This window comes from Silene latifolia, chromosome 9, assembly GCF_048544455.1.
Source record: "Silene latifolia isolate original U9 population chromosome 9, ASM4854445v1, whole genome shotgun sequence".
Classification (NCBI taxonomy): Eukaryota; Viridiplantae; Streptophyta; class Magnoliopsida; order Caryophyllales; family Caryophyllaceae; genus Silene; species Silene latifolia.
In genome coordinates, this window is record NC_133534.1 from 151315516 (window position 1) to 151324223 (window position 8708).

Below are 8708 nucleotides of genomic sequence, written 5' to 3' on the forward strand. Positions count from 1 at the left end.
GTTCGGTCTCGTTTTTAGCCCTTGTCTAGGACGATCCCGATTACGGTTAACCCGAATCTATATGGATCATATTGATGAGCTAACACTCTTTTAAACATTTTAACATTTTCTTATTCATCCTTTTATTCTTTCATTTTAACAATAAATGGATCGTGTTAAGCACCATAATCCGAATTTGGTAAATGGATGTTTAATTTCCGTTTTCACATGCAAATCGATCTAAATCTAACTCGACATTAATTACTTGATATTTGGATAAACAAACTGACTAAGGAAATTCTCACATGTTAGGTTAAGCTTTTGGATGCACATTCATGCATTTAAACCGTTTTATCAACTCTTGCACTTAAACAACCACGAGCGATCAGTAGAGGCCGCTAACGCGGGTGGGAATGGGTGTCCGATTAAAGGGCTTCCCAATATGTACCCTCACCCCATACTCAGAACCTTTGGATAGTGGATGGCCTTATCTAGGGCGTACGAGAGTCATTCTAGCGATAGGATGCTAATGGGGGACGAGTCCTTATCTGTACTACCTATGGCAATCACCACTTTTTTGCCTTGGTTGATCTAGGTATAAAGTGGATTCGAACTAGTTCCAAGCATCCCACAAATACTTGGTGGCGACTCCGAACATCTCAGCATCGTTTCGAGACCTTTACCAAGACGAAACTGATGTGACTCATATTTGAGCACATTTAGTCCCCGAATTAACCTCGTTCCCGGGCTTTCTAGCATATATTAGGGTCATTTCTTATCTTTAATTTCCCATTTTGCATATTCTATGAGGTTTTGTGTCCTTGATAGGAGAGGATCGCTAACCTTGCATTTATGGAGCGAAATGGAGCTAAATGGATCGTATCTATTGACCAAGATCGAAGAGGAGACCAACACTAGAGGCCTAAGCATGTAAATAAAGTGAAATGGGCAATGATGAAAAGATCCTTGCATCCCCAACACAATCCCCACGGATTTTTAATGAGCCAAACAAGAGAAGAATCCTATGCCACGATCCGAGCAGCTTGAGCTCAGAACGAGCGTACCAGAGCTCGATCCGAGCGTCCCGACTGCCAGCCCGAGCGGGTCTTCTTACATGACAGGACGTGCTTCAAGTGAGGACGAGCAGATCCTGGTGGGAGTCGCAAGCACGATCCGCGCATGTTCCTCGCGAGTTGCAATTCCTTAAGCTTCTCTTAGGGTCTTACTAGTCATTTATGCCCTTAGTAACCCTGATCCTTGTACTTAATTTTAGTATAAATACCCCATTGTACTACCTAGATTATCATCAACTCTCGACTAATCCTTAAAAATATCTTAATCAACTCTTAATTTAGACTTAATTTATTTATAATACACTTCTCAATATTAATTACATCTTAATATTTCCTTAATTTCTCAATTGTTCTTAGTTTAGTTGGGTAAATAGAAGATTATTGGGGTTTATTGGAGGATTGACAACCTTCCATCAATCATCAAGATTACTTCTATTATTCTTTGCTTTATTATTTTGGATCATCTCAATAGGTATAATCCCTTTTTTAACTATTGTTAATCACATCATTTATTCATTATATTTTGCTTTGTTGGTATGATTGATAACCTTATTAGCATGTTAAACTTGATGATGAGTGAGTAGTCCTTTAGCTAGGGTTAACGGGGAATTAGGGGAAACAAACATGGGAATTGATCTATGCTTAATCTAATATGTTTTCATAATTAAATTGCTTGCTTGTTGTGATTTCAACCTATGCACATGTTATGTTTGATGAAATGTGAGCCTATGAATCCTTGCATTTTTTACCCATCTCTTATCTTTTCAATGAGGCTTGTAAGACATAAACCAACTCGAGCCTCATTAGACCATGCATAGAGTAGAATAGGAGGAGACTAAGCCGACTTGTAGGTGTTGTACAGTCTAGACGACTCCGCTCCGGGACCTAAATCTTCCTAGGGATTGTAAGATATACACTAACTCGATCTCATCACAACAATAAGTGTTTGCTTCTAAATTGAGAACATGTTTGTATGATCTATTTCCATGAATCCCCTATGAACCCATGACACCCTAGTGCTTTTAATCAATTGTTTACAAACCCCTTATTTGCTTACTTTGTTTTCATTCATATTGTTGATTAGTTTAGATTACATCTCATTTAAACCCAATTTGTGACACTCTAAGACATAGCTACTTGCAATTGAAAATCCTACATCAATACCCGTCCATTGGGATCCGACCTTTACTTACCTCTTTACTAGGAGTAGTTTGTGAAGTTATAAATATTGTTTTAGTTGGTAGCTTTTGACGATGAGTCTAATCCGGACAAAAAATGGCGCCGTTGTCGGAGACGGTGTTCAGTTGATTTAATTTTCGTTAATTGTTTTTAATTGTGTCTTTCTTTGCCATGAGGGAGATCACTTCCTCAGGGTACTTCTCACCATTTTGTCTTAGTTTATTTTGCAATACATATATTATATATTGTTGTGTAGAGGACCATGTGAGCATTACTCTCATCAAAGACCCTTTGTAAGCATTGGAAGCCTTAGAAGCAACTGAGGCCAAAAACAAGCATTGGGCATTGGAAGTGGACCTCCTTGAAGTCGCTCTAGCTTACAAAGAGCTCACCTATGAGCAAACCATATTGATAAATAACATTCTCAAGGAAGCATCCCAATATATTAAAGAAGAACAAGCAACTAAAGATCATACCATGCAAGTCGAGGAGCAAGACGAGTATGTCGAGGAATTTGACTACATTGGGTATGAAGAGTTTGAGGAACAAGTCGAATATGCCATGAGGGTGGAATGTTTAATGGAGATGGAAGATGTCCCAAGTGAACCTTCAATAGTAGAAAGTGAGGTACAAACTCCAACTCTAAAACCCCTTCCTCCAAATTTGAAGTATGCTTACCTTGATGAGTCTAAAACCAAACCCGTGATTATTAATGAAAAACTTGATGAGAACCAACTGGAAAGTTTGCTTGATGTATTAAAAGAACATGAAAAAGCTATAGGCTATAGTCTAGATGATCTTAAGGGAATAAGCCCCAATTTTTGTATGCATATAATTGATCTGCAAGAAGACCATAGGCCTACCATCCAAGGACAAAGGATACTAAACCCACACATGCAAGAAGTTGTAAAAACGGAGGTCATGAAATTACTTGATGCGGAAATCATTTATCCTATATCGGATTCTTTGTGGGTTAGCCCCGTTCAAGTGGTACCTAATAAAGAAAGTACCACGGTGGTAACAAATGATTAGAACGAGCTAATACCCACAAGGAAGATCACCAGTTGGCGTATATGTATCAATTATCGTAAATTAAATTCCGCAACAAGAAAGGATCATTTCCCCTACTATTCATTGACCAAATGCTTGAGAGGTTAGCCTCTAACAAATTATTTTGCTACTTAGATGGGTACTCGGGATTCTTCCAAATCCCGATACACCCGGATGACCAACACAAGACTACTTTCACATGTCCCTACAGTACTTTTGCATATAGGAGAATGCCTTTCGGGCTATGTAATGCTCCCGCCACTTTCCAAAGATGCATGATGAGTGTCTTTTCCGACTATTTAGAAACCATAATGGAGATTTTTATGGATGATTTTAGCGTTTATGGAAAAGACTTTGATTCTTGTTTGCATAACCTTTCTCTTGTATTGCAAAAACGTGAAGATGTTAGCCTTGTCTTGAATTGAGAAAACTGACATTTTATGGTCCATGAAGGTATTGTCTTGGGTCATTTAATCTCGGAAAAGGGCATCAAAGTTGACAAGGCCAAAGTAGAGGTGATAGAGAAACTCCCACCTCCCGTGAATGTTAGAGGGGTGCGGAGCTTTCTCGGTCATGCGGGGTTCTATCGCCGTTTTATAAAAGATTTTTCCAAAATCGCGAAACCCCTTACTCAAATTTTGCTTAAGGATTCCTAATTTCAATTCACTAATGAGTGTGTTGAAGCTTTTAATAGAATCAAAGAGGCACTAATCTCGGCACCAACCATCCAGCCACCAAATTTGGAACTACCATTTGAGATCATGTGCGATGCAAGTAACTATGCCGTTGGAGCGGTTCTTGGCCAACGGGTAGGAAAGGCTTTGCATGCTATCTATTACATAAGCAAGACTCTTGATGCTGCCCAAGTAAACTATGGCACCACGGAGAAGGAACTTCTTGCCATTGTCTATGCGTTACACAAATTCCATTCCTATTTGCTTGGATCAAAAGTGATTGTTTTCTCTAAGCACCGTGCTCTTAGACATCCATGATGATGAGGGAGAGACGCCCATCAATGACTCTTTGCCTGATGATATTTTAATGGCCATCCATTCAGAACTCGAGAAACACACAACACCATGGTTCGCCGACTATGTTAATTACATTGTGGGAGGAGTTCTTCCCCTAAATTTGAAATACAATCAAAAAAAGAGAATCTTGTTTGAAGTGAAGAGATACTTTTGGGACGATCCCAATCTTTACAAGGAATGTAGTGATGGGCTTTACCGAAGATGCATACCCCAATAGGAAGTGCAAGGTGTTTTAGAGCGATGCCATTTATCACCATATGGAGGACATCATGGAGCACGAAGAACAATTGCTAAAGTCCTTCAATCGGGCTTGTTTTGGCCTACCGTGTTTGAAGATGCTAGAGAATTTATTCTCCATTGTGATCCTTGCCAAAGAACCGGAAATATTTCTTCGAGAAATGAGATGCCACAACGAGGAATATTGGAGGTAGAAATTTTCGATGTATGGGGAATTGACTACCAAGGACAGTTTGTATCATCTCAAGAAAATAAGTACATTCTTGTAGCCATCGATTATGTATCAAAGTGGGTAGAAGCAATTGTTACCCCAACCGATGACGCCAAAACGGTTACTAAACTTCTCAAGAAAGTGATATTTCCAAGATTCGGAGTCCCTAGAGCAATTATTAGTGATGAGGGACACATTTCCCTGAAAATAAGCTCACATCTCTTTTGACAAAGTATGGTGTTCAACATAAAACCGGCTTGGGATACCATCCTCAAACAAGCGGTCAAGTTGAAGTTTCGAATAGAGAAATCAAGCAAATGCTTGAGAAGGTTGTTAACAAGACTCGTAAGGATTGCAGCATGAAGCTTGATCACACCCTTTGGGCTTATAGGACGGCCTATAACACTGCCATAGGAGCCTCCCCTTACAAGCTAGTCTATGGAAAGGCATGACATTTGGCAATTGAGTTAGAATACAAAGCCTTTTGGGATATCAAAGCTTTCAACCTTAATCTTAAGCTAAGTGGTTAAAAGAGGATATTGCAAATTTAAGAGTTGGAAGAATTCCGACTACACTCTTACGAGAATGCAAAGATCTACAAGGAAAGAACCAAATTGCTTCATGACAAGAGGATTAGGCAAAAAGCTTTGCACAAGGGAGACAAAGTCCTTCTATTTAACTCCCGAAATCGACTTTTTCCCGGAAAGTTAAATTCAAGATGGATGGGTCCCTATGTAATCACCGAAGTGGAAAAGTATGGAGACTTTGAGATAAAGTCGGAGGATGGAAACAAGTTCAAAGTCAACGGTCAAAGATTGAAACCGTACTATGAAGGAGAATTCATAGGAGAAGTATAAGTCATCCGCCTCGAGCCTCTCCCACCATGATAAGACCATCAAATGAGAGAGTTTGGTGGAGTCCTCTCTAAACCACCACTTATAAATATACTAAGCCTTCTTACTTTTATTTTATTGCATTTGAATTTTACTTCCTAATAAGAATGATTTTGACATGAGAATCGGTGAGGGAGTGCTACTAATCTTGTTTGATGAATGAAGGATGTGACAATTCAAGTGTGGGGGAAGCACCCTTGTCAATGAATGAAATAAGAAGAAAGAAGAGCAAAAAGGAGGAATCCCCACGAGCAGACCTGAGCTTGTGGGAGCTGAACAAAATCCGAGCGTCTCCAGTAATGATCCGAGCGTCCTAACCTCGGAACGTGGGGGCTGGAGGGCCTCAAGTTGTGGGAAATTTCGTTGTAAGAGAATCTGCGCAGATCTACCTCAGGATGCTCGTCCCCAGCTTCAGGACGCTCGTCCCAATATCGAGCCGAGCGTCCTGGGAAGTTCCAAACTTATGAAATTTTGCTGTAAGAGAATCTGCACGTCTCAGGTACAAGACGAGCGTCCCAGCGAGGATCCGCTCAAGCTGAGCTGAAGTTGCACGTCTCAGTGTTGTTTTGCTGTTCCAGAATTTCCTGTAAGGAAATCCGCACATCCCGAGCGTGATCCGTGCGTCCCTACGTGCTCGTGTTATTTCTCTACAAAACAGAAGACGCTCGTCCCGACTGCGATCCGCGCGTCTCCCTCCCGTGCTACTCTTTAACATTCGACAAGTTTACTCTTCTCTCACCACACAAATTAAGACACCTCATCCTTCTCTTCTCAATAAAACATATAATCCTCCCCCAAATGCTCAAAACACAGCACAAACACCCAATTGCATCTCCAATATAAATATACCCAAAACCTAGTGTTTGAAGGGATCTCAATTTCAAAGATTAATCTTCATCTCATTCAAGCAAAATCTCAAGATCTACTTTCAAGATGAGAACAAGAGGATCCCTACCAAAAGAAAGAAGAAGAACAAGGGTCATAGGAAGCTCTTCAACCTCTCATCTCAACACATTGAGAAGAGAAAATGAAGAAATCATCGATCTTTCAAGACTAAATGAATTCTCAAACATCGAATTTGTCAATGACACTCAGCGAATCGTCTTTCACCGTCTCCTAGGTAAGAATATTCTTCCAACTAAGTATGTTTGCCATGAGACATTAAGGAAACTTGGGATATACCATCAAACCGAGGCACTTTTCGAATTATTTGGTCTTTCGACTTTGTTCAACATGCATAAGCTTACATATCGACCATTAGTCCTCGAATTCTTGAGTTTTCTGAAAATATCAACCTTAAACAAGAGAAGTTGTGTGGAATTCTGACTTAAGAACACAACTAGAATGATGACCCTTATGGAATTTGCGGGTGTGTTGGGACTTGATGTATCGCCTACCCGTACATCAAAACCCCGGAACTATAGCATAGCCCCACTTTGGCGAGCCTTGACGGGACGCGATTTCTCCATAATCAAAGAATGCTCGGCCTCTTATATCCAAAACCCCATCATCCAGCTCACCTACCGGTTTATAGCGAGCATTCTCATAGCCCGCCGTGATCCCGCGGTTGTGAACGAACTTGATCTAGTCTTTATGGAGTCATATTTAAAGATACAAGGGAGGAGCAACTATCATTTCAACGCCCCCTTATTACTTCTTGAGAGGTGGGCACAATTCCGGAATGGAGATGATGATGGTATGATCCACATTGTCAATGGAGGATTATTAACAAGACTTGCCAAGTTTTTCAACCCCAACTTTAACAACAACAATGCATATGTACCTCTTCTGGTACTACCAATATTGATGGAGATGCTAATTTTCGACACCACCATTGGATTACCTTTGAAGGCTTTGAGTGAAGAATCAAGTGGCTCGCCAAGGGCTGCACCCCTCTTTTTCTTCCTATGGAAGGATTATCAAGAGTATCACCTAGAAGGGGTCCCCTTTCACAAGTACCATCCTACCTTGTACCAACTCGTTCAAGCCAAGCAAATCAGACCCCACCTCCTACGCAACCTCAACAAAATGAGCCTCAAGCAAATGAACAAGAAAGGATTGCCATCCCACCTTACCTCTTTCCATATCAACCCTACAATCACCCAAATCCCTTCATCCTTCCTAGAGACGACTTTGCAACGGGTCTACTCCAAGATTTACACCGAAAGCAATATGAAGATAGAGTAGACAATTATTATGCTCTTTATCCTCTATTCCACCGGATGGCTGATCAAGGGCACATGAATGAAGAGGGAATGCTTCTCTCTTGGGCTCAAGTGAAAATTCTCTTTCCAAAATTGGAGCATGCCAACGGTGGAGCACATGGACATGGAGAAGCCGAAGGAGCGGGGTCAAGTGGCGGTGACACGGTGGAGGTTAATAGCAATGGTGATGAATTTATGGATTTCTATGAGAGCGATGAATCACGAGCGCAATGGGATAGCGATCTTGGAGGGGATGATGGTAACTATTGAAGATGTTCATAGGCTTGGAGGAGCGGGAATGAGGCACCCACCATGGCTTAGATGAAGCTCTTCTTTTCCCTCTCATTTTTCATGTCAAAAATTTCAAATTTTTGTAACTTGGTGTATGATTAATTGTTTCAAACTCTAGAGGTGTCCTTGTAAAAATTAAGGACTATTTTCCACCATAGCAACATCAAGGTGATGATAAATTTATTGTTCCCGCTTTGAAAATCCAAAATGACAATTAGGATTCATGCATTGCATCCTTTTCTTGTGCATGAACTCCCCTTATTTTTACACTAGAAATAGTGTCTTACTTGGTTTGGGGAAGTTCAAACACAAGGGATGCGAGTTAATTCAAATTAGATCTCCGAACAATAGAAAGCATGCATCATATAGGGTAGAGTAGGATGCATCACTTATGTATATATATCATATGGTTTGCATATTAGTGTAGAAATCATGCATTTTCATGTAGCTTGCATTGCATAATTTTCTATCGTATTGTCCATTGAGGACAATGCCCATAATAGTGTGGGGATAGGAAATTCTAACCTAACTTTTAAAATATAAATGATAAAAATTGAAAA